We start from the raw sequence: 27,228 nt of genomic DNA, 5'->3' as shown, positions 1-27,228 counted from the left end.
CTACAGTACAGAAGGAGGCCATTTGGCCCATTGAGCCTGTACCAACAACAATCCCACCCTATCCCTGGAACCCCACATATTTACCATGCTAATCCCTCCAAAACTAGGGTCAATTTAATATGGCCAATCAACCTAACCCGCATATCTTTAGATTGTGGGAGGAAACTGGAGCACCCAGAGGAAACCCACGCAGACATGAGGACGACATGCAAACTCCACACACAGTGAACCAAGCCAGGCCCCTGGCACTGTGAGGCAGCAGTGCTAACCGCTGTGCCAGCGTGCTGCTCTATCTTGAAAATATTTCTTCTGAAAAAGACTGGAATTTGGCTTTTCCATCTTCCCATGTAAGTGGTGTACAGTTTTTCAGTGCATCCCAATGGAGGCAAGTCTGAGTATTTGCATTCCTGTTGCTGCTTGCCTTGACATGTTTTATACTCGGCATGTAAGTCGACCTCCATTTTTGGAAGGATTTTTTGACATTTCTACGGTCAACTTATCCGCCATGATCTATAGTAAATAGTGTACAATGCTTCCACTTATCAATAGATGGTAACAAGAGGGCATAAATTTAACTAACTCTCACAATAATTAAAGAGAAGGTTAGAAGTAAATGTTTTACAAACATGGTACAGGTATATTCTCTGTTACAGCCATTGTAGCAATGCACATGAGAAGTAGAGAGAGAATTGTTTGAGAAAGAAGATTGTTAAAAAGACTAAGAAGCAAGCAGGAGAGTGGGATTTGACTCGGAGCCCCTGGAGACTGGTGCAGCCTTGGTCTGTTTTTGAACTGTGGCATTTTAAGTTTGTGTGTTATAAATGGCTTCAGTGCATCTGAGTTATGTTGGGGAAGGGGGAGGGGTGGAATTCTCAATAAAACACCAGGTACTAATTCTTTATATGATCCACAGTAACACCATATATAGCTCTCTCAAAGGACTAAGTTGAGTTAAGCCTCAGACATTTGTTCTCAGCTAGAAGGTTTTAGACTCTCAGGTACTCTTGCTTCCCCTGACAGCACTGGTAAATGGCAGCTTGCCAGCATGAGATGGAGAGGGTACTGCTCCTCTGTTCACTGTTTCCTAGTTTTAAGCACATTGTCATATACAGTAAGCATTACAACAAGACTATATGGCTCTCTGATAGTGTTAGTTCATTCTTTAAACATTGTCATGATTAGTTGAGTAGTTTTTCAGTTGGAGAGACTAAGGTTCTACAAGCTGACATATAATCAATAAGGTTGTAGGTTATACACAATCACAATGAAATGTTATAGTTTAAGTCTTTAAAACATTGTAGCTAAAATGACTTGATTCCTTAAGATAGTTTGTCTTTGATATGATGGCCAACATTTTCTGACCCACCAAAGCAATAAGGGATTGAGTAACGTAATACTCAGAAAGAAGCCCTGACCCTCAAAAGGGTCTTCACAAATTGCACATTATCCAAAATTTTGGTTGCATGTTTGCCCACATTGCAGTTCCTATTAATCCTATGCTCATCTGACCTTCACTGGGCCTGTAATCCAATCAACTTCAGAATCTTTGTTTTCATTTACAAATGACTTCTTGCCATTGCCATTCCTGCAGCCTCATTCCCCACCCTATGTTTCTCTTCGCATCCTCTATTCTTCCAGTTTTGGTTTCACTTGCAACATTCCCTGTTTCTCTCCACTTCCTGGTAATGGATTATTTTTACCTCCGTAAAGTGTTCTTAACTGTTTGAATAATCAACATGATCTTTATCCCATCTTTGTAAACTTTTCTAACCTTTGAGTGTTAGCCTCAATTGGTAGCATTCTTGCCTCTTGAGTCACAGCGTTCTGAGTTCAAATTCCACTCCAGGGTTTGAGCACAAAACTTGAGGCTGACACTCCATTGCAGCACTGAGGGATTGCTGCACTGTCTGAGATGCTGTCTTTTGGGTGAAATATTAAACTGAGGTGGCATCTGTAAAAGATTTCAAGGACGAGGGGAGTTCATGTTGATGTTCTGATTAACAGTTATCGTTCAATTAGCATCACAAAAGGACAGATGATCTGGTCATTATCACTTTGCTATTTGTGCAAGTTTGCTGTTCTTCTGCATTTCCCCAGCAAGTGATGACACTTCACAAGCATGGGGCTGTGAAGTTCTTTGAGCTGTCAATGCTCATGAAAATCACGATATAGTCTATTTTTCTTGACCCTACAGCCTGTCCCGGAACTCTCCATTTTCCTTCTCACCTTGCACATTTCCCTTCCTTTGCCTCATTATTAACAATGTGTCTTCACTTCTATAGTGTCATGGTTTAGAATTCACTCCACAATTCCTTCCAGTATCCTCCCCTTAAAACCCACCCTTCCAACCAAGCTTTTTGTCCACCCTTCTTTGCATGATGTTCCCTTTGCACTTATGTAAATCCACATTTTTCTCTTAATTAGTCTATGTAAATACAAATTGATACTATAAAAGTGCAAGTTGTTGAGTAGTAAAATGCCCATGGAATGGCTCTATTTCTCAAACAGTTACCTATATTGTCTACACTTTCAAATTGCTTTACATTTGGGAGAAGAATCTGTCTCAATAAAAGAACCTGTTTTACATTTTATGTTACACATTTGTTCTAAGGAATCAAGCTTACAGACCTTTTCCTACCCTTTCAAAAGACATTGTGATAAAGTTGTGAAAAATAGAGGCCATCTCCATTTTCAGGAAAAGCTCTTGAAACTTTAGTAAGATGTACTGAATATATTGCATCTTAATGTTGAATTGCGGATAGCAGCTTTCTGCTTCAATAAATTTAGCAATCCTCAGATGGAACATCGACTGGGAACTGATTTGCATTTGTTTTCTTTGTTCTTCCCAGAGTATTTCAACAGTGGAAAGTTAATTATTTCTCTAATCCTCCTCCCTCTTACCAATTTTAATTTTGTTTAATAGGAAGTTGTTTTCTTTCCTCTGTTGGGTCTCCAGGATTGATACTGTACTCAGTCTATCCCAGTGCTGTGTTATTGCCAGTGGCAGCAAACATATGAGAGTGGCTCCAAGTGCTTTCCCTCTGATTTCCCTCTCTCTCCCCCCCTTCCCCTTCATTGTGTGGGGAAGTTCCAGGAACCTTTACCCTCTGCACCCTCACTGTGCCACCTGACCTCAAAGAGGAGGGAATCTCTACAATTCCCATTTTTAATGAACAAGACAGCCTTCTTCAGGGTTGGGGAATCTTATTGGATAGTGAAATAGCAACATTTGCCACAGAAATACCAAGAATTAAACATTTTGAACAATATTTTCCAAAATAATTCCTATTTAATATTATTAATAGTAGTCTGTAGTAGGGCAATGAAATGAAATGTGATTTTAACTAGTCTTGTGCAAAAGTGATCTTAAATGTTTATGCAGATCAATCATATTGATAACTATTGGATAACATCTATTTACTAATTCCTTCTTTTAACGTTGCTTCCAATGCACTTATTGTTGAAGACCGTTTGAAAGGAAATGTTTCGTCTGCGATAAGATATAAAGCCATTATAATGCAAAAGGCTCTTAATGATATCTAATGCACAATAGCAAGAAGTTATTTTTCAATCGCTAAGATTCAGCCGTGCGGTAAGGTATCTGTGTTATTTAGGCTGTTCAGTGAACTAGATCCTGACCTGCTGAACTCAATTTTAAGATGCAGCTGCAGTGACCCACAGGGAGCCTGAATTTTATGTTTGTTTAGTTTGTCCCATGATATCATTCGTCATTCCTCTATGCGCTCGCACTGCATTGCCTGGTAATGGGAATACCCAGAGGAGCCGTATAAAGCATTAACGCAGCAGAAAGTGCCTAATTAGAATTGGTATTGTTAAAGGCATTGGTATTACTCTGAATAATTTGTCTTGCTTTAGGGATTCATAAAACTTAATCCCTTTTTAATAAAAGTATAAGAATCTCAATTTTTTTGCTATTTCATATTAGGCAGGACAAAATTAATCTATAGTTTCTCTTCAGGGTAAATTAATATGTGAGAAAATCCCTTCAAAAAGCACTACACTGCCAGTACGTAAATACAAATTACGTGAAGGTAATTTTAAAAATCCCCTTAAAACAATTGCATTGCACCAGTATTAATAGTATCTGAAGGAGGCGATAGAATGCAAAATACTAGGCATAGACTAGTTAAAGACTTAGTGTAAAAGATTAATTGTGTCAGTGACCATCAAAAGCAAATTCCTTTCCACCTGGACCTTTTCATAGAAGTCATAGAAATCATAGAAATGATTTTAAAAAATAGATTTTAAAAATCTATTCCAAGTAACAAAGTACATGGCAAGTTACATATTTAGAAAAAAAGAGAGAACCCCCCCCCCCCCCCCATTTGAGCTTCCTTGGTGTCACATAACATTTCCCAGATGCAAGGGTGGGTGCCTGATCACCAACCATCTGCTCTCCGGTGCACAAGAACGTCCCTCTATTTGAGTCACACTCCAGTTTCCCCTTCCTCTCTCTCTCCCCCCCCACCCCACCCCATGGATTTACATTATCTTTCTCCACATTTCTAAGATGCAGCCATGATCAGAAACTCCAATTGTGGAGCATTTGAGCACATATCCATATTCCCTTGTAGTCCTTGGCTTCCACATTATATTATGCTTGGCTGCCTTAATGAGTGTTGTTCTTTTTACTTCAAGATTGCAAACAGTACAAAGTGATGCCACTAACAGCTGAAATTATGCAAGTGTAACATTTTCCACTGGTAAATAATTGATGATTTATTTCTCACGTTGCTGTTTATGATATTGCAATTTTACCATTTAAAAAGTACCAACCTTTGATTCACACACACAAGCACGCACACATATATAAAATATTCCTTAGCATCAGCTCTGCCCAGGTATTTGTATCTTTGTTATATAGTGAGATTTTAAGTCTGCTGTGCAGTCCCCAGCTTGCTGTAAAGGTCAGTGATCTGTTTTTTTTTGTAACTCATCCTTGTTTGTGTGCTTGAATGAGGAATTTAGACTTGCACTGCTCTGCCTCGAGGTGGGCGAGTTTGAGGACTCCCCAGGCGCAGAGAAAGATGTTGTAATCAATTACCACATCATAACACTGATGCATGATAATTACTGAATGTTCCTCCAGAGATAGCACAGCATTTGGCTGGCATGCAGTCCTTTATGGTCGGATGCCTGATTAATATGCAAATAATCGCCCGATTGTATGATGAATGCAGTAGAAGAGTGTACTGATAATGTGATCAGCGGTGCGAAGAGATGATAAATTGCTTTTACTCACTGCTGTTCTTGGTCTGCATAAAGTATCTTCATTTTATAAATGTTTGATCAAAATCAACTACAGGAGTGTTTTGTAATGGCCAATGAAGACAACATTGCCAAGAATTTTATGTAAATTATGTTTTCATAAATGTAATATGCCCATAATAGACTTAAGAAGGCATCTGGTATTGTGCTTACTCTAGACAGGTTTCTTAATGATTTTTTAAATCCATTGTGCCCAGCACGTTTTCCCTGCAATTTTATAGCCTCCCTTCCCCTCTCAAAGGCAATAGCTCCCTTACTGTGATACCATTCCATCGATGCCAGATGCTCTGCTGTATCTTACCTGACTGCCTATCGTTCTTATATGAATCTCAGCAGGTGATGACAGGAGAGGGCATTGCAGCCAAATCCTGTTCTGTCCGAATACGAGCACTCCTATCAGAGGTTCCTCTATGGAGTGAGATCCCTGATCAATCACTCCTCCTCTTACCAAGAGCCAGTGTCCTAATTGTTGCTTTTTTAACCACTGCTACAGACCCAATTTCTTAACCTGGAGCCACTAGATGAGATTTGTTTTTCCAGGGTAAACCTGAATAGCAGTGTACAATGAGAATGTAGGAACTAGGAGAAGGAGGAGGCCATCTGACCTTTCGAGCCTGCTCTGCCATTCAATAAGATCATGGCTGATCTTTTTGTGGACTCAGCTCCACTTACCCGCCCGCTCACCAGAACCCTTAATTCTTTTACTGTTCAAAAATTCATCTATCCTTGCTTTAAAAACATTCAATGAGGTAGCCTCAACTGCTTCACTGGGCAGGGAATTCCACAGATTCACAACTCTTTGGGTGAAGAAATTCCTCCTCAACTCAGTCCTAAATCTGCTTCCCCTTATTTTGAGGCTATACTCACTAGTTCTAGTTTTACCCGCCAGTGAAAACAACCTTCTATCTTATACATTCCCTTCATAATCTTATTTGTTTCTATAAGATTCCCCCCTCGTTCCAATGCTTAGTCTCTCCTCATAAGCCAACCCTCTCAACTCCAGAATCAACCTAGTGAATCTCCTCTGCACCCCCTCCAGTGCCAGTATATCCTTTCTCAAGTAAGGAGACCAAAACTGTACACAGTACTCTAGGTGTGGCCTCACCAGCACCTTAGACAGCTGTAACATAACCTCGCTGTTTTTAAACTCCATCCCTCTAGCAATCAAGGACAAAATTCCATTTTCCTTCTTAATTACCTGCTGTACTTGCAAACCAACATTTTGTGATTCATGCACAAGGACACCCAGGTCCTTCTGCACAGCAGCATGCTGCAATTTTTTTACCATTTAAGTAATTGTCCATTTTGCTGTTATTCCTACCAAAATAGATGACCTCGTGTTTACCAACATTGTACTCCATCTGACAGATCCTTGCCCACTCACTTACACTATCTATATCCCATTGCAGACTTTCAGTGTCCTCTGCACACTTTGCTCCACTATAACCCATAATTCCTATACTGTTCAAAAATCTATCTATCTTTGCCTTAAAAACATTCAGTGAGGTAGCTTCAACTGCTTCACTGGGCAGGGAATTTCATAGATTCAAAACCCTTGGGTGAAAAAGTTCCTCTTCAATTCAGACCTAAATCTGCTCCCCTTATTTTGAGGCTATGCCACATATTTCTAGTTTCACCCGCCAGTGTGTCATCTGCAAACTTGATACACTACTCCAAATCATCTATATGAATTATAAACAACTGCGGTCCCAACACTGATCCCTGAGGCACACCACTAGTCACTGATTGCCAAACAGAAAAACGCCCATTTGCGCCACTCTTTGCTTTTTGTTAGTTAACCAATCCTCTCTCCATGCTAATGCGTTACCTGTAACACTGTGCATCTTTATCTTATGCAGCAATCTTTTGTGCAGTACCTTGCAGTCTTCAGGAAATGATGTGGAGATGCCGGCGTTGGACTGGGGTAAACACAGTAAGAAGTTTAACAACACCAGGTTAAAGTCCAACAGGTTTATTTGGTAGCAAAAGCCACACAAGCTTTCGAGGCTCTGAGCCCCTTCTTCAGGTGAGTGGGAATTCTGTTCACAAACAGAACTTATAAAGACACAGACTCAATTTACATGAATAATGGTTGGAATGCGAATACTTACAACTAATCCAGTCTTTAAGAAACAAAACAATGGGAGTGGAGAGAGCATCAAGACAGGCTAAAAAGATGTGTATTGTCTCCAGACAAGACAGCCAGTGAAACTCTGCAGGTCCACGCAACTGTGGGAGTTACAAATAGTGTGACATAAACCCAATATCCCGGTTGAGGCCGACCTTGTGTGTGCGGAACTTGGCTATCAGTTTCTGCTCAGCGACTCTGCGCTGTCGTGTGTCGCGAAGGCCGCCTTGGAGAACGCTTACCCGAATATCAGAGGCCGAATGCCCGTGACCGCTGAAGTGCTCCCCAACAGGAAGAGAACAGTCTTGCCTGGTGATTGTCGAGCGGTGTTCATTCATCCGTTGTCGCAGCGTCTGCATAGTTTCCCCAATGTACGTACCATGCCTCGGGACATCCTTTCTTGCAGCGTATCCAAGGCGGCCTTCGCGACACACGACAGCGCAGAGTCGCTGAGCAGAAACTGATAGCCAAGTTCCGCACACACAAGGACGGCCTCAACCGGGATATTGGGTTTATGTCACACTATTTGTAACTCCCACAGTTGCGTGGACCTGCAGAGTTTCACTGGCTGTCTTGTCTGGAGACAATACACATCTTTTTAGCCTGTCTTGATGCTCTCTCCACTCCCATTGTTTTGTTTCTTAAAGACTGGATTAGTTGTAAGTATTCGCATTCCAACCATTATTCATGTAAATTGAGTCTGTGTCTTTATAAGTTCTGTTTGTGAACAGAATTCCCACTCACCTGAAGAAGGGGCTCAGAGCCTCGAAAGCTTGTGTGGCTTTTGCTACCAAATAAACCTGTTGGACTTTAACCTGGTGTTGTTAAACTTCTTACTGTCTTCAGGAAATCCAGATACACCGGTTCCCCGTTGTCAACCATGCTCGTAATTCCTCCAAGAATTCCAGTAAATTAGTTGAACATGACCTGCCTTTCATGAACCCATGCTGCGTCTTCCCAATGGGACAATTTCGATCCAGATATAGTTTGGTTCCAAAGATTATTGATTTTTTATTCAGTGAATATGAAAACATTTTGTTTCTCTTTTAATATTTAAGTAAAGTTATATAAAAGTATGGAAGCAACCAGGTCAACACACATTGTTTACATGCTTTGTGCTCCCAGTGTCCAGTATGATCTACACCTATTTTAATTTGCTCAAACACCTTAACCTGTATGATAGCTTAAAAAATGCTGCAATATTATTATAATTGAAGCCATAACATTCATATTGTGATGATGGTCATGCGGCTGAGAGTCAAAATCCCATCAATGTGGGTTGTGAAATTAAATTCAAGAAAACCGGTAACTGTGGGCCAGCACCAGAATTAATAATCACACCCGCTTCCAGAATGCTGTTAAAATCCAACTGCCCGTGCCAACTTCCTTCAGAGAAGGAACTTCAAACCAATCTGGCATCCCCGGAAGAGGAGGGGGTTTTAGTTCAGTCGGGCAGCATGGTCAGTGCAGGCTTGGAGGGCTGAAGGGCCTGTTCCTGTGCTGTAATTTTCTTTGTTCTTTGTTCATTGAGCCCAACATCACAAATGTGATTGGCTTTTAATGCCCTGAGAAGTGACTAAATTCTAAAGAATCACTGTCTCAGTGGTATGATAAAACCACCAGAACAACATAAATATCTCAGTCTTCAATCAAGCAAAGTCAGTGAAATCTGCTGATCACCAATTAGTGCCTCCCACACTGGATGAAACAATACTCCTCCATATTGAACATTACTTGGAGGAAGCATTGAGGGAAACAAAATGTACTTTACCTTGATGACCTTCAGTCGGTAGCATGAAGTCCTCAAGGACAAAGATTGCTCTCTGGGCTTGTATCCAATGACGCTTCACAGAGATGATCATGCCTCCATTGTGCAGTGTAGCACTACCACAGTGGTAGGAGAGACAAACAAAAGACAGATCCAGCAGTTCAAAACAGGGCACCTATAATGCCCATCAACAACAGCAGAATTATTACTGATGGGGGCGGTACAGTGGCACAATGGTTAGCACTGCTGCCCCACAGCGCCAGGGACCCGGATTCAATTCCAGCCTTGGGTCACTGTCTGTGTGGAGTTTGCACATTCTCCCCGTGTCTGCGTGGGTTTCCTCCGGGTTCTCCGGTTTCCTCCCACAGTCCAAAGATGTGTGGGTTAGATTGATTGACCATGCTAAATTGACCCTTAGTGTCGGGGGATTAGCGGGGTAAATATGTGGGATTACAGGAATAGGACCTGGGTGGGATTGTGGTCGGTGCAGACTCAATGGGCCGAATGGCCTCCTTCTGCGCTGTAGGGATTCTATGATTCTGAGATTCAGGAATGCCAAATTTCAAGTCCCTAGGCACAGAGAAAGACGCTGTAATCAATTAGTTTATAATACATGAGGAAAGAGATGCTGATTTGTTGGCTCATTGGCTTTGGTTGGTCAATGTATTGCCATGACACATGCACCAGGAAGCTATTGTTCCCCATGCTTGCAAAACTTAGAACATGTCTAACATTAGATGTGATTCTGCGACTGGGCAGTGCATGCTGAATAATCCTGAGTGTGTAAAGAATTATGCTCACAGCCAGTTTAAGATTATTAGTCAGGTTCACAATGTTGCTCTCTCATGCTTGCTGGAAGTTACATATTTACATATGAAGGGACCTGCACTCTAAAGGCAAAAGGAATATGACCAGACATTAAGCTGCCTTTGAATAAATAAAAACATGGGGACCATAGCCTAACTTACAAAAAATAAAGCTGAAACTAATACTTTTTTTCACCATGATAACCTCTTTCATTCATATATTTGATGTTTCTGATGTGCAACACAGTGCAATTGAAGACAACCCTGTTTCATAGATGTCATAGAATCCTACAATGCAGAAGGAGGCCATTCAGCCCATTGAGTCTGCACCGACCACAATCCCACCCAGGCTCGATCTCCATAACCCCATGCATTTATCCTGCTAGTCCCCCTGACACTAAGGGGCAATTTAGTATGGCCAATCCATTTCACCCGTACATCTTTAGACTGTGGGAGGAAACCAGAGCACACGGAGAAAAACCCACGCAGACACGAGAAGAATGTGCAAACTCCACACAGACAGTGACCCACACCGGGAATCGAACCCGGGTCCCTGGCGCTGTGAGGCAACAGTGCTAGCCACTGTGCCGTGTTTACGGTTGCTGGAATGATTTCTTTCCAAAGCCAGCCTTTCTGGCATGGCATCTAATGACATCTGCTGTGTGCCAAGGGTTCTGGTTCTCTGACTGGCTGAAACTTGGAATGAAAGGTGACGTAATGGTGCGATGCACGAATCAGGCTTTGCACAGAATCAAGGCACAGAAGTAGGCCAGTCAGCTCATCAGAAAGTATGCTATAATAAATCTTAATTAACTGTTTTAACTGTTAATCCAACAAAATAATTATTGAAAAGATTTTCAAGAACTAAAATGTTCTGTCTTTAAATTTAATTGACATTGTCCATTTTGAGAATTTGTAGGCAAATGAAGGCTGACATTTGCAATTGAAGTTTTCTGTGGTTAACTGGCATAGCGGATTTCCACTCATTCCTCTGCTAAAGATTGCCAACTGTTTGTTTGCTTACCTGGACTTTCGCATAGGCAGTAATAACTTCCCTAGAGATCCACCATGGAGATAGCAGACTCCATGTAGGCTTACCCATTAGTTAAGATACAGGCAGTTGCTTTGTTGGAGGGGATTTCCCAGTGAAACTCTTTGCCATTGTGTGCTGTCTGCACTCTACACTTGGAGTCTATGTGCCTCTGCAAGTAAACCACAAGTGGAACTTGCATAGGTAACCAGGTCCCACTCATTCTCTGTGCAGACAATAGTGGGCTTGTTTCCATGCAAGACAGCACTAGTAACTGTTGTTGTCTACAGCAAGCTTTTAGTGTTATCTGCCCTGCTCTGGTCTTTACTTATTGTAAAGTGAAAGATTCATGAAATTTATCCAGTTCACATGACATCAGTGTTAAGCCCCTTGCAGAAACCTTTTTTTGAGGAAAAAGATTCAAAATTCTTTCCACAAAGATAAAATATAATTGACAGACTGTAATTAATTATCAAATGCTGGATCTGTGCAATATGATCTATGTCATATAAAAAGCATTTTGTTCACTTATGAAAAAATATTTATTTGATTCCTTTCCTTCACACCATCCTGAGATTTTGATTTTGCTGCAGGAATACTACCAAACGACAGGGAGGAGATGTTCAGTAACTTTAATAGCTAATAGTATCGACAAACTGACTAGTGCAAGCCAAACAAATAGGCAACGTTTTGGCAGCCATGGCAGAAGACAGTAGAGTTCACAGAAAGCTCTGCGTTTGCACATTTCTTCTCTGCCATTTTAGTAACCAGAATAGTGATTATGTCTGGCAGCATATTGCTGAATGCTCTTCTGTTTCTTTCTAATAATGCCTTTCTTTTCAAAATGCACATTGTGCCTTGTGGCATGCCAGCAGTAAAAATGTCAGTTGCAATAATTTTTGGTGAAAAATGCTTGCAGACATCATCTTCTGGCTGCTCGCACAGTAGTTTAATAATACGAAATGACTTTATCCTGACTGTTCAAATAGGCAGAAAATGAAGACAGTCAAGTTTATTATACCAAACTCATCTGGTTTCTGAACTTTATTTTAAAAAAGCATGGAAAAGCTTAAAAGCAGCTGCTTTGAGACAGAATCCTGTATGGCCAATGGATGTATCAGAATCTTTGTTCATTTAATGGTTGTAAATTCATATCAGATGTGAATCTTCGAAGTCCCTCTTAGATGCTTAAATCTGCGGTCAATTAGCAGCAAAAATCTTTTGCTCCATGGCATGGATTTAGGGCAGTGGAATGGTGCTCTGATTCATACCACTTGGAGATTGAGGCTAATGTGTTGGCCAGTGGTAACATATTTTGAAACTGCAGCCAAACATCCCTGCAGCAACCACATTCAGGTAACTTACAGGTGTACAACCCAATGCTAGCTTATTGGAGTGATGTAAGGATATACTAGCTAGTACTAAGAGAATACTATGGCAGGGAGATTAGGTAAGGCTCGGAAATGGAGTCAGGGATGGTAACGTGCGATTAACCTCTGCAGCTTCACTATGATGGAAACAACTAGAAATCTGCCTGCTAATTTAAATAACACTAAACGCTCCGCTGGGTGACTGCACGCTCACAGGAGGCCCGGGTTTGTGCAAGGCTGGCTCCTCTTAAAGCTAAGGCAAAATGCTGGAAATTTGAAATAAAAACAAATTCCTGGAAATATTCAACAGGTCTGGCAGCTTCTTTAGAGAAAGAAACATAAAGATCAGAGATTTATTTTCTGTTTTGTACCTCTCAAAGCTAGCCTGCAAGAGAGAGGTGCATTCTGACTGCATTAGGTGTGGATGTTGCTGAGGAAGAGAGTCTATCTTGCAAAAAGAGTGACTACAGTGCAACATTGCAGAGGGCCAACAGCATTGGACACCTTAGTGCAGATGCTGGACAGGGGGAGAGAGGTCCTATACCCACAGGGAGCCCACTGAGTAGACACTGCAAAGACAATGGCAAGAGCAAGTTGTCAGATCAATGCAAGCAGTGTAATCTGGAGAAACTGGATGCAGCGCAGGAGGACATTCAATGGCATCACAAGGGTGGTCATTGTTAACGAAATGCCCTTCAAATGCCATATCCTTACAAATGAAACGCTAGCCCCATGCAGGGCTCCATTCACCCTGCTCCTACCCCTTCACTCACATTCCAACATTTTCTATCAATGATGACTCAATCTTCAATTTTATCGCCTCATCTCACCTTCATGCTTATATAACAGCTGCAGGCACCATATCCCTGCTTCAAGTTTATACACACTGATAGCTGTTCAGTTATGACAAGCACATCACCCAGACACATTATATCATGCTGAGTGAGACACTTCTCTCTCTCTGTTGCACGACAAGGTGGGTGTTTAACCACAGATAGCAGCTCCTAATCGGAGAGGGCCAGGCATGTCTTCACCCCCATGGAGGAAACAGTGGTTGCCATCATAATAAGAACAGGCATAAGCCATTTGGCCCCTCAAGCCTGCTTGTCTTCATGGATCATGGCTGATCCGACATTCCTCACGTCCATTTTCCTGTCCTTTCGCCGTAACCTTACTGATTCCCTTACTGATCAAATATCTTGTCTATCTCAGCCTTAAGTGTACACAAGAACTCTGCCCCCACAGCTCTCTGTGGCAAGGAGTTCCAAACACTTACAACCCTTTGAGAGAAGAAATTCCTCCTCATTCAGTGTTAAATTGGCACCTCTTTATTCTGAGACTCTGGTCCTAGACTCTCCCATGAGGGGAAACATCCTCTCATCATTTACCCTGTCAAGCTCCTTAAGAATCCTGTATATTTCGATGAGATCACTTCTCATTCATCTAAATTCAAATGAGTAGAGGCCCAACCTGTTTAACCTTTACACCAGATTTCCTTCTCGAAAGGACATTCGTGAACCAAATGGTCATCATTAGACTTTTAATTCCAGGTTTAAATTCAAATTGCACGATCTGCTGTGGTGGGGTTTGAACCTGATCCCCAGAGTATTACTCTGAGTTTCTTGATTACTAGTCCAGCGACAATACCACCACACCGCTGCTTCCCCTCATTGGAGCAGCCACAACTTAATCTATGGTCAGCAGTGGGGCTAAACCTATTGAAATAGCTCATAACTAATCCGCCTCCTCACATCGCACTTCCCTTTAGCAAACAATCTTGTTTGATTTACAATTCAGTGTAAGCATTCATCTCTTGCTTTTTTACCCTTTCCTCACCACAACCTCACTCTGGTGCCTTTCTGCTTTCAGATGCACAAGAGTAAGAAGTTCAAGAGGAAGGGCAATTAGGGGTGGGTAGTAAATGTTGGCCTAGTCAGCAACACCCAGCCTTTGTGAATGGATGAAATAGAGGAGCAGGAGACTGATGATCAAACACTGACGCTCAATCTCATGCTTCTCACCAGCACAGATAAGTCATTCTTTAGTGGGTAGCATAAAGGCAGAGATTTGCACATGGTGAATGCAGCCGGGGCAGGCAAATAGATCGTGTTCCCCAGAAGTGCATATAAATTCTCCTAGAGAGGACTCAAATGAAGACTTTTGCATTTGCATACAGAAAAAGGTTGATGAACAATAGTAGGGGATTTTCACTTTCCTAACATTGACTGGGGCAGCCATAGTATCAGAGGCTTGGGTGGAGGGAAATTTGTTCAGTGTATTCAGGAGGAATTTCTCATTCAGTATATGGATGGCCCAAAAGTTAACATTCTAAATTGGGGCAAGCCCAATTTTGATGGCATCGGGCAAGAACTTTCAACAGTTAATTGGGGGAGTCTTTGGGAAGGCAAAAAGACGTCTGGTAAGTGGGAGGCTTTCAAAAGTGTGTTAACCAGAGTTCAGGGTAAGCACATTCCTCTTAGAGTAAAGGGCAAGGCTGGTAGATGTAGGGAACCCTGGATGACTCAGGATATTGAGGCCCTGGTCAAGAAGAAGGAGGCACATGCATAGGCAGCTGGGATCAAGTGGATCCCTTGAAGAGTATAGAGGGTGTAGAAGTAGAGTTGAGAGAGAAATCAGGAGGGCAAAAAGAGGACATGAGGTTTTGGCACATAAGGCAAAGGAGAATCCAAAGGGCTTCTACAAATACATAAAGGGCAAAAGAGTAACTGGGGAGAGAGCAGGATCTCTTAAGGATCAACAAGGTCAACTATGTGTGGATCCACAAGAAATGGGTGAGATCCTAAATGAATATTTCTCATCAGTATTCACTGTTGAGAAAAGCATGGATGTTAGGGAACTTGGGGAAATAAATAGTGATGTCTTGAGGAGTGTACATATAACAGAGAAGGAAGTGCTGGAAGTCTTAAAGCGCATCAAGGTTGATAAATCCCCGGGACCTGATGAAGTGTATCCTAGGATATTGTGGGAGGCTAGAGAGGAAATTGCGGGTCCCCAAGCAGAGATATTTGAATCATCGATAATCACAGGTGAGGTGCCTTAAGATTGGAGGGTGGCCTTTGTTTAAGAAGGGCTGCAGGGAAAAGCTTAGGAACTGCAGGCCGATGAGCCTCACATCTGTGGTGGGTAAGTTGTTAGAAGGTATTTTGAAAGACAGGATCTACAGGCATTTAGAGATGCAAGGACTGATTAGGGACAGTCAGCATGGCTTTGTGAGTGGAAAATTATGTCTCTCAAATTTGATTGAGTTTTTTGAAGGGGTAACTGAGAAGGTAGATGAGGGTAGTGCAGTCAACATTGTCTACATTGAACTTTAGCAAGGCCTTTGACAAGGTACCGCATGGTAGGTTATAGGTTCTCATCCTCACGGGATCCAGGGTGAGGTACCTAAATGGATACAAAATTGGCTTGATGACAGAATGTGGAGATGCTGGCGTTGGACTGGGGTAAGCACAATAAGAAGTCTCTCAACATCTTGATGACAGAAGGTGGTTGTAGAGGGTTCTTTTTCAAACTGGAAGCCTGTGACCAGCGGTGTGCCTCAGGGATCAGTGCTGGGTCCACTGTTATTTGTCATTTATATTAATGATTTGGATGAGAATATAGGGGGCATGGTTAGTCAGTTTGCAGATGACACTAAGATTGGTGGCATAGTGGACAGTGAAGAAAGTTATCTCCAATTGCAACAGGATCTTGATCAATTGGGCCAGTGGGCTGACGAATGGCAGATGGAGTTTAATTTAGATAAATGCGAGGCGATGCATTTTTGTAGATCAAACCAGGGCAGGACTTACTCAATGGTAGGGTGTTGGGAAGAGTTATAAAACAAAGAGATCTCGGAATACAGGTTCATAGCTTCTTGAAAGTGGAGTCACAGGTGGACAGAGTGGTGAAGAAGGCATTCGGCATGCTTGGTTTCATCGGTCAGAACATTGAATACAGGAGTTGGGACGGTCTTGTTGAAGTTGTACAAGACATTGGTAAGGCCACACTTGGAATACTGTGTACAGTTCTGGTCACCCTATTATAGAAAGGATATTATTAAACTAGAAAGAGTGCAGAAGAGGATTTACTAGGATGCTACCGGACTTGATGGTTTGAGTTATAAGGAGAGGCTGGATTGACTGACACTTTTTTCTCTGGAGCGTAGGAGGCTGAGGGGTGATCTTATAGAGATCTATAAAATAATGAGGGGCAGCGATCAGCTGGATAATCAATATCTTTTCCCAAAGGTCGGGGAATCTAACTAGAGGGCATAGGTTTAAGGTGAGAGGGCAGAAATACAAAAGTGTCCAGAGGGGCAATTTTTTCATTGAGGGTGGTGAGTGTCTGGAACAAAGAACAATACAGCACAGGAACAGGCTCTTCAGCCCTCCAAGCCCGTGCCGCTCCCTGGTCCAAACTAGACCATTCTTTTGTATCCCTCCATTCCCACTCCGTTCGTATGGCTATCGAGATAAGTCTTAAACGTTGCCAGTGTGTCCGCCTCCACCACCTTGCCTGGCAGCGCATTCCAGGCCCCCACCACCCTCTGTGTAAAATATGTCCTTCTGATATCTGTGTTAAACCTCCCCCCCCCTTCACCATGAACCTATGACCCCTCGTGAATGTCATCACCGACCTGGAGAAAAGCTTCCCACCGTTCACCCTATCTATGCCTTTCATAATTTTATACACCTCTGTTAAGTCTCCCCTCATCCTCCGTCTTTCCAGGGAGAACAACCCCAGTTTACCCAATCTCTCCTCATAACTAAGCCCCTCCATACCAGGCAACATCCTGGTAAAGCTCCTCTGTACTCTCTCCAAAGCCTCCACGTCCTTCTGGTAGTGTGGCGACCAGAACTGGACGCAGTATTCCAAATGCGGCCGAACCAGCGTTCTATACATCTGCAACATCAGACCCCAACTTTTATACTCTATGCCCCGTCCTATAAAGGCAAGCATTCTTCACCACCACCTCTACCTGTGACGTCACCTTCAAGGATCTGTGGACTTGCACACCCAGGTCCCTCTGCGTATCTACACCCTTTATGGTTCTGCCATTTATCATATAGCTCCTCCCTACACTATTTCTACCAAAATGCCTCACTTCGCATTCATCAGGATTGAACTCCATCTGCCATTTCTTTGCCCAAATTTCCAGCCTATCTATATCCTTCTGTAGCCTCTGACAATGCTCCTCACTATATGCAAGTTCTGCCAATTTTGTGTTATCCGCAAACTTACTGATCACCCCAGTTACACCTTCTTCCAGATCGTTTATGTAAATCACAAACAGTAGAGGTCCCAATACAGAGCCCTGCGGAACACCACTAGTCACAGGCCTCCAGCTGGAAAAAGACCCTTCCACTACCACCTTCTGTCTTCTGTGACCAAGCCAGTTCTCCACCCATCTAGCCACCTCCCCCTTTATCCCATGAGATCCAACCTTTTTCACCAGCCTACCATGAGGGACTTTGTCAAACGCTTTACTAAAGTCCATATAGACGACATCCACGGCCCTTCCCTCGTCAACCATTCTGGTCACTCCTTCAAAAAACTCCACCAGGTTAGTGAGGCATGACCTCCCTCTCACAAAACCATGCTGACTATCGTTAATGAGTTTATTCCTTTCTAAATGCGCATACATCCTATCTCTAAGAATCTTCTCCAACAACTTCCCCACCACGGACGTCAAGCTCACCGGCCTATAATTACCCGGGTTGTCCTTCCTACCCTTCTTAAATAACGGGACTACATTAGCTATCCTCCAATCCTCTGGGACCTCACCTGCGTCCAGTGACGAGATAAAGATTTGCGTCAGAGGCCCAGCGATTTCATCTGTCGTCTCCCTGAGCAGCCTTGGATAGATTCCATCAGGCCCTGGGGATTTGTCAGTCTTTATATTCTCTAACAAACCTAACACTTCCTCCCTTGTAATGGAGATTTTCTCCAACGGTTCAACACTCCCCTCCGAGACACTCCCAGTCAACACATCCCTCTCCTTTGTGAATACCGATGCAAAGTATTCATTTAGGATCCCCCCTACTTCTTTGGGCTCCAAGCATAATTCCCCACTTTTGTCCCTGAGAGGTCCGATTTTTTCCTTGACAACCCTTTCGTTCCTAACGTATGAATAAAATGCCGTGGGATTCTCCTTAATCCTGTCTGCCAAGGACATTTCATGACCCCTTTTTGCCCTTCTAATTCCTCGTTTGAGTTCTTTCCTACTTTCTTTGTACTCCTCCAGAGCTCCCTCCGTTTTTAGCTGCCTGGACCTAACATACACCTCTCTTTTCTTTTTGACCAGTCCCTCAATTTCCCTGGTTATCCACAGTTCTCGAATCCTACCCTCCCTATCCTTCTTTTTTACAGGCACATGCCTGTCCTGTAGCCCTAACAACTGTTCCTTAAAAGACTCCCACATGCCAGATGTGGATTTACCCTCAAACAGCCTCTCCCAATCAAGAGCTGCCAATTTCTGCCTAATCCCACTAAAGTTAGCCTTCCCCCAATCCAACACCTTACCCTTGGGACACCACTCATCCTTTTCCATCACTATCCTAAAGCTAACAGAATTGTGGTCACTATTTGCCACATGTTCCCCTACCGAAACTTTGAAGACCTGACCGGGCTCATTCCCCAGTACTAGGTCCAGTATAGCCCCCTCTCTAGTCGGGCTATCTACATATTGTTCCAAAGAACCCTCCTGTACGCATTTTACAAATTCCTCCCCATTCAGAGTCCCAGCTCTCAGCGATTTCCAGTCTATACCTGCATGGTGTACTATGCCAAGGTGATGACTGGAACAAGCTGCCAGAGGCAGTAGTAGAGGCGGGTACAATGTTGTCTTTTAAAAAGCGTTTAGACAGTTACATGGGGATAGAGGGATATGAGCCAAACGCATTTGGGACGAGCTTAGGGTTAAAAAAAGGGATGTCATGGACAAGTTGGGCCGAAGGGCGTGTTTCCATACTGTAAACCTCTATGATTCTAACAAGAACAATAATGTGTTGTCAGACCTACCAGCAGGCCTGCTGTCACTGTCAAGAAGCATGAATAAGTCTGGCATGAATAACTTGCCACAGGACTGTGCACAGATTTTGGAACACCTTCTATCCAGTATGGAAGTGGTGACCAACTTGAGAACGCTTATAGAGTTGAACACGATGCAGTGTTTGATGGTGAATGCGTCAGCTTTCATTATAGCTAAAGCATAAGCCGTCAATGTCTGAGGCTCAGACTGAGGTCTCAATGTCTGAAGCTCAGACTGAGGTCATGCAATCTCGGCTTTGTGCCTTGCAAGCTCAGCTTGCTGCCATGCAGACTTAGACTACTGCCGTTGTAGCTGCAGCTATCAGTTCTCAAAGGTGCTTTCAAGGTCTCATATAGCACCGCAACAGTCCGCCTTCCAACAGATTACTAGAATTGCTGAGGCACTGCCCCATAGGAGTTGCAGTGGCTCCTTGGAACATGAACCTTCTATCTTCACTCAGAATGAGTATTCTCCCTCCCACTTCTGCCACTCTGCTCCTTGTCTGTCAGCCAGTTAGTCTGGATTGCTGCCACCCATGCCAAGGTGATGCATGTTGCAGCCAGAATCTCGATGCCGAGAGCTGCTCAAAGGCCCTCTCCAAAGCCATCTACATTGAAATGGTGCAGAATAGAAGTATCATGACTTCTGCCAGGGTACCAGACGTTCACGTGCGTAATGTGCTGAGTATGGTTGCATACCAACTGTAGAGCCTTGTAGCCCTTTGTGGCTGCAGTATCTGTGCATTTAGATATGGTGCCATGTGTGCAGGCGATGGCACCTGCATGGACTATTCTGTCTATGTGTGCAGTTCACCTGCTTCTGTCTGGTCAGAGAGAACCAAATGCACTCCTAGCATAATGGGTGTTAGCTTGATTATAGAGCTGTGAGCAGCAAGCTGGGAGACATTCACCATGTCACCTGCTATATTCTCAATTGACCTTTGCTGAAAAACAGGTGTAACAATGAACCACAAAGGAAGCACAAGCTTGTGTTCTGTAGCCAGGAATGACAACATCAGTACATAAAAAATGTGTTATTAAGGAAGGAGAGAGATGAGATGGAAAGTTAGACTTCTCTAAAATACAGAAGGAAAGGAAAGTTCTTGCATCTTGTTTTATGTTAAATCCCATTAATATCCTATTTTAGATTTGGCAGAAATGTATTCTCAGATACTTTAACCCAAAAATGTAGCTGTTTCATTTGTCAGCTGAAAATGAGAAACTTAAAAGAAAAAAACTGTATTAGCGAGATGCATTACTCGTGTTTATGACTGAAGGAAATCAGGACTAACACAAGTCAGGAAAAAAATCTCTGAATGTCATTAGCTGAGCGGTGGTATGTTTGACCTTCATACAGGTTAAAGGACATGGACCTCAGTAGAAATATCTTCATCATGTAGGAGTTTCTGCCATCTCTGACACCATACAGTGAGGAAGATGGATGATCTGCCAAACTACTCCCTCGCATGGGTGAATTAAGAGCAAATTTGGCACATAATTCTCTGGCTGCTATGATTTTTTTTAAAAATAGTTTTGAACCAGAATGGTGTCCTGGATTTGCATCAGGTCTTTTAAGGATGAATGATACATGTTGAGAGTTTGTAATGTTTTAATTGTTAAGTTACAATATAATAATTTTCTCATTATATTTTAGTAAGAAGCACATGAAATGTATATTAAAAATATACTGTTCAGTTTTTCTATCCCTCAAATTTATGTTGCTTATTCATTCCCTTCAGATTTACGAAATGTGTATTTATCAAATGGCTATAGTCATTGTTATTGACTGTTGGCTAGTTTATCAAACTGATGTTTTGGGGGTGAAAGAGTTGCCAGGCTGACTAAGTCTGAGGCCAAACTTCCTTTAAAGTAAAAGTATTGCTCTCGCACTGAGTCAAAAACTTCCAAACACCCAGTTCGTGTACATGTACAGTTGTTTTGTGATGGCATGAATCCTCTGCTGTAACATGCACTACTGCATATTTATGAATGAGCATAAATTTCTGTTCTACAGGGTTCTGAGCAATTTTGTTTTACTCTCTTGCCAGTGACAACATTAGATTTTTAGATAGCTTATTGCATCACCATAATTTATGATATTCCTCACAGGTACTTCAAACAACTCGAGCTGTGTCCCACATGTAACAAAAGAATGAAACCTTAAATAATTAAACTACCTTTATTACCAACAAAGTTACTCAGTGCAACCAGGAGTTATTCTGATATATTTTTTGTTGTAGGTCATCGTTGTTTTATATGGAATCCATTCAATGGAATATAGTCCAAGCAGTTATAGTGGTAAAGGTTGAAAAGCCGTCTCCCTCAGTCTTTGCACTTACATCGCAAATGTTTTTGATGATGTGGTATTTCAGATGTTTTCTTTGGCCTTATTAAATCCCCATCCAATTCCCAAATTCCTGGGATAGTCCAATCATAGAATCATAAAATGATACAGCACACAAGGAGGCCATTTAGCCCACCGTGCTTGTGCCAGCTTCATTTCAATCCAGGGAATGCATGCTTAAAACAGCTGCACACAGCCACTCTTTCTTGGAGTTGGCACTCAGATTGCCCTTTGCCTCTTCCTAATGCACTGTGTCTTATGCACACATTTCTCCTTCTCTCTATTATTTTCCCTTCTCTCTCTTATTTTCCCTACTCTTGCTTTGCAAAATAGAACAGTACAGCACAGAACAGGCCCTTCGGCCCTCGATGTTGTGCCGAGCTTTGTCCGAAATCAAGATCAAGCTATCCCACTCCCTATCATTCTGGTGTGCTCCATGTGCCTATCCAATAACCGCTTGAAAGTTCCTAAAGTTTCCGACTCCACTATCACAGCAGGCAGTCCATTCCACACCCCAACCACTCTCTGAGTAAAGAACCTACCTCGCACATCCCTCCTATATCTCCCTCCATGAACCTTATAGTTATGCCCCCTAGTAACAGCTACATCCACCTGAGGAAATAGTCTCTGAACGTCCACTCTATCTATCTCCCTCATCATCTTATGAACCTCTATTAAGTCGCCTCTCATCCTCCTCCGCTCTAAAGAGAAAAGCCCTAGCTCCCTCAACCTTTCCTCATAAGACCTACCCTCCAAACCAGGCAGCATCCCGGTAAATCTCCTCTGCACTCTCTCCAACGCTTCCACATCCTTCTTATAGTGAGGTGACCAGAACTGCACACAATATTCCAAATGTGGTCTCACCAAGGTCCCGTACAGTTGCAGCATAACCCCACGGCTCTTAAACTCAAACCCCCTGTTAATAAACGCTAACACACTATAGGCCTTCTTCACGGCTCTATCCACTTGAGTGGCAACCTTCAGAGATCTGTGGATATGACCCCAACATCTCTCTGTTCCTCCACATTCCCCAGAACCCTACTGTTGACCCTGTAATCTGCATTCAAATTTGTCCTACCAAAATGAATCACCTCGCACTTATCAGGGTTAAACTCCATCTGCCATTTTTCGGCCCAGCTCTGCATCCTATCAATGTCTCTTTGCAGCCTACAACAGCCCTCCACCTCATCCACTACTCCACCAATCTTGGTGTCATCAGCAAATTTACTGACCCACCCTTCAGCCCCCTCCTCCAAGTCACTGATAGAAATCACAAATAGCAGAGGACCAGCACTGATCCCTGTGGTACACCGCTGGTAACTGGTCTCCAGTCTGAAAATTTTCCATCCGCCAGCACCCTCTGTCTTCTATGAGATAGCCAGTTACTTATCCAATCGGCCAAATTTCCCCTTATCCCACACCTCCTTACTTTCTTCATGAGCCAACCATGGGGGACCTTATCAAATGCCTTACTAAAATCCATATATATGACATCAACTGCTCTACCTTCATCTTCACACTTAGTTACCTCCTCAAAGAATTCAATCAAATTTGTGAGGCAAGACTTACCCTTCACGAATCCGTGTTGACTATCCCGGATTAAGCTGCATCTTTCTAAATGGTCATAAATCCTATCCCTCAGGACCTTTTCCATTAACTTACCGACCACCAAAGTAAGACTAACTGACCTATAATTACCAGGGTCATTCCTATTTCCTTTCTTGAACAGAGGAACAACATTCGCCACTCTCCAGTCCTCTGGCACTATCCGCGTGGAGTGAGGACCCAAAGATCAAAGCCAAAGGCTCTGCAATCTCATCACCTGCCTCCCAAAGAATCCTAGGATATATCTCATCTGGCCCAGGGGACTTATCGACCCTCAGGTTTTTCAAAATCGCTAATACGTCTTCCCTCAGAACATCTGCCTCCTCCAGCCTATCAGCTGTATCACATTCTCATCCTCAAAAACATGGCCCCTCTCTTTGATGAACACTGAAGAAAAGTATTCATTCATCGCCTCTCCTATCTCTTCTGACTCCATGCACAATTTCCCACTACTGTCCTTGACCGGCCCTAACCTCACCCTGGTCATTCTTTTATTTCTTACATAAGAGTAAAAAGACTTGGGGTTTTCCTTGATCCAACCCGCCCAAGGGCTTCTCATGCACCCTCCTAGCTCTCCTAAGCCCTTTTTTTTAGCTCATTCCTTGATAACTTGTAACCCTCAATCGACCCGACTGACCCTTGTTTTCTCATCCTTACATACGCTTCCTTTTTCTTCTTGACAAGACATTCAACCTCTTTTGTGAACCATGGTTCCCTCACTCAGCCATTTCCTCCCTGCCTGACAGGGACATACCTATCAAGGACACTCAGTATTTGTTCCTTGAACAAGCTCCACTTTTCATTTGTGCCCTTCCCTGACAGTTTCTGTTCCCATCTTATGCTCCCTAATTCTTGCCTAATTGCATCGTAATTACCTCTCCCCCAATTGTAAACCTTGCCCTGCCGTATGGCCCTATCCCTCTCCATTGCAATAATGAAAGACACCGAATTATGGTCACTATCTCCAAAGTGCTCTCCCACAACCAAATCTAACACTTAGCCCGGTTCCTTACCCAGTACCAAATCCAATGTGGCCCCACCTCTTGTCGTCCTATCCACATAGTGTGTCAGGAAAGCCTCCTGCACACACTGTACAAAAACTGCCCCATCCGAACTATTCGACCTATAAAGGTTTGAATCAATATTTGGAAAGTTAAAGTCACCCATGACAACTACCCTGTGACCCCCACACCTATCCATAATCTGCTTTGCAATTTCTTCCTCCACATCCCTATTCCTATTTGGGGGCCTATAGAAAACTCCGAACAACGTGACCGCTCCTTTCCTATTTCTAACTTCAGCCCATATTACTCCAGTAGGCAGATCCCCCTCGAACTGCCTTTCTGCAGCCGTTAAACTATCCTTGATTAACAATGCTACTCCACCTCTTTTACCACCACCTCTACTCTAACTGAAACATCTATACCCCGGAACTTCCAACAACCATTCCTTTCCCTGTTCTAACCATGTCTCCGTGATGGCCACAACATCGTAGTCCCAAGTACCAATCCACGCTCCAAGTTCACCTACCTTATTTCGGATGCTCCTTGCATTGAAGTATTCACACTTCAACCCACCTTCCTGTCTGCCGGTACACTCCTGCGACCTTGATACCTTCCTCAGTACCTCTCTACACTCAACACTGGCTTCTGGACTACAGCTCATTTTCCCATCCCCCTGACAAATTAGTTTAAACCTCCCCGAAGAGCCGTAGCAAATTTCCCTCCCAGGATATTGGTGCCCCTCTGTTTCAGGTGCAACCCGTCCTGTTTGTACAGGCTCCATCTTCTCCAGAATGTGTTCCAATTCCATGTAACTGAAACCCTCTCTCCTACACCATCCCTGCAGCCACGTGTTTATCTGCGCACTCTCCCTGTTCCTCAACTTGCTATCATGTGGCAGTGGCAACAAACCGGAGATGACAACATGGTTTGTCTTGGCTCTCAGCTTCCACCCTAACTCCCTAAATTCCTGTTTTAAATCCCCGTCCCTTCTCTTATCTATATCGTTGGTACCAATGTGTACCACGACCTGTGACTGTTCCCCCTCCCCCTTAAGGATCCTGAAAACACGGTCCGAGACGTCACGGATCCTGGCACCCAGGAGGCAATATACCATCCGTGAGTCTCTTTCGCTGCCACAGAACCTCCTATCTATCCCTCTAACTAATGAGTCCCCAATAACTATTGCTCTCCTGCTCTCCCCCTTTCCCTTCTGAGCCACAGGGACGGACTCGGTGCTGGAGATCCGGTCACCGTGGCTTACCACTGGTAGGTCGTCCCCCTCAACTGTATCCAAAGCGGTATACTTGTTGCCGAGGGGAACGACCACAGGGGATCCCTGCACTGACTGTTTCCTCCCAGCCCCTCTCACCGTCACCCATCTATCTTCATTCCTCGGAGTAACTACATCCCTGAAGCTTCTATCTATGTACTCCTCTGCGTCCCGAATGATCCGAAGTTCATCCAGCTCCAGCTCCAGTTCCCGGTTAGCTTTTATTGGTAGAGGGATTGAGTTTCGGAGCCAGGAGGTCATGTTACAACTGTACAAAACTCTGGTGCGGCCGCACTTGGAGTATTGCGTACAGTTCTGGTTGCCGCATTATAGGAAGGATGTGGAAGTGTTGGAAAGGGTGCAGAGGAGATTTACCAGATGTTGCCTGGTATGGTGGGAAAATTGTATAAGGAAAGGCTGAGGGGCATGAGGTTGTTTTCGTTAGAGAGAAGAAGGTTAAGAGGTGACTTAATAGAGGCATGCAAGATGATCACAGGATTAGATAGGGTGGATAGTGAGAGCCTTTTTCCTCTGATGGTGATGGCTAACACGAGGGGACATAGCTTTAACTTGAGGGGTGAGAGATATAGGTCAGATGTTAGAGGTAGGTTCTTTACTCAGAGAGTAGTAAGGGTGTGGAATGCCTTGCCTGCAGCAGTAGTGGACTCGTCAACATTAAGAGCATTCAAATGGTTATTGGATAAACATATGGATGATATTGGAATAGTGTAGGTTAGATGGGCTTTAGATTGGTTTCACAGGTCGGCGCAACATCGAGGGCCGAAGGGCCTGTACTGCGCTGTAATATTCTATGTTCTAACGCGGTTTTTGAGGAGCTGCAGATGGGTGCACTTCCCGCAGGTGAAATCAGCAGGGATACTGATGGCGTCAAAGTACCTCAAACATTCTGCAGGAGGAACATTGCACTGCCTTCACTTCCATCCCCTCTAGATAACTTGCTGATACAACAAGAAAAAGAAAGAAAGAGCTTAGCTGCTCTCACTGGGGTCTTTTTTTTAGGTTAGAGGAGCGGGGAGGGTGGGAGACTCTACATGTGTAGTGTCTCGGGTTTCCTCACCGTTCAGATTTATTGGGTACAACAAAATTACCCAGGTCTCCCCACGGGCGACTTCCGGTTTCCTGCTGCTTTTTTTTTAAAAAAAGCTCCAAAATAGGGAAAATAAACTCAGCTTAACTTCCAGCTCTCCCCTCCAAAATCGCTCCCCCCTCTGCCCGCTCGCAACTTTGCCCTTTCAACTGCCTGCTGGTTACCTTGGGTGCGGATTGCATTTAATTGCCATGGCTGTTCTTTATATTTGAGTTCAGACAAAGTGGTGGTAGACTATTTGGTTATAGATGGCATTGTCTCCCAAGTATTCTCCTGGGATCATGAGTGAGCACGTAAGAGCATCCCCATTGAGCATCTCTGGAGAGCCAGCAGAGCAAAAACCTTGCCTTAGTTGCCTGTCTTCTAACCCAGTGGTTTTGACATCAATCACTCAGATTCTACAAGCACTGCTGGTGGTTTAGCACAAGGAAATTGGATGGACAGTTGAGGGAAGTAACCTTACAGGGCTTTCAG

At 43.4% G+C, this 27,228-nt stretch overlaps 1 protein-coding gene across 9 annotated transcripts in view; it reads left to right on the top strand.

The window, feature by feature from the left end:
- LOC144501444 (protein CASP-like) overlaps positions 1-27,228 on the top strand; it is a 779,365-nt gene that overhangs the window by 505,773 nt on the left and 246,364 nt on the right. The gene's annotated exons all lie outside the window — the stretch shown is intronic.

This window comes from Mustelus asterias, chromosome 12 (genome assembly GCF_964213995.1).
Source record: "Mustelus asterias chromosome 12, sMusAst1.hap1.1, whole genome shotgun sequence".
NCBI lineage: Eukaryota > Metazoa > Chordata > Chondrichthyes > Carcharhiniformes > Triakidae > Mustelus > Mustelus asterias.
The sequence above is the reverse complement of the archived record's forward strand: the minus strand, read 5'-3'. Positions and strand labels throughout refer to the sequence as shown.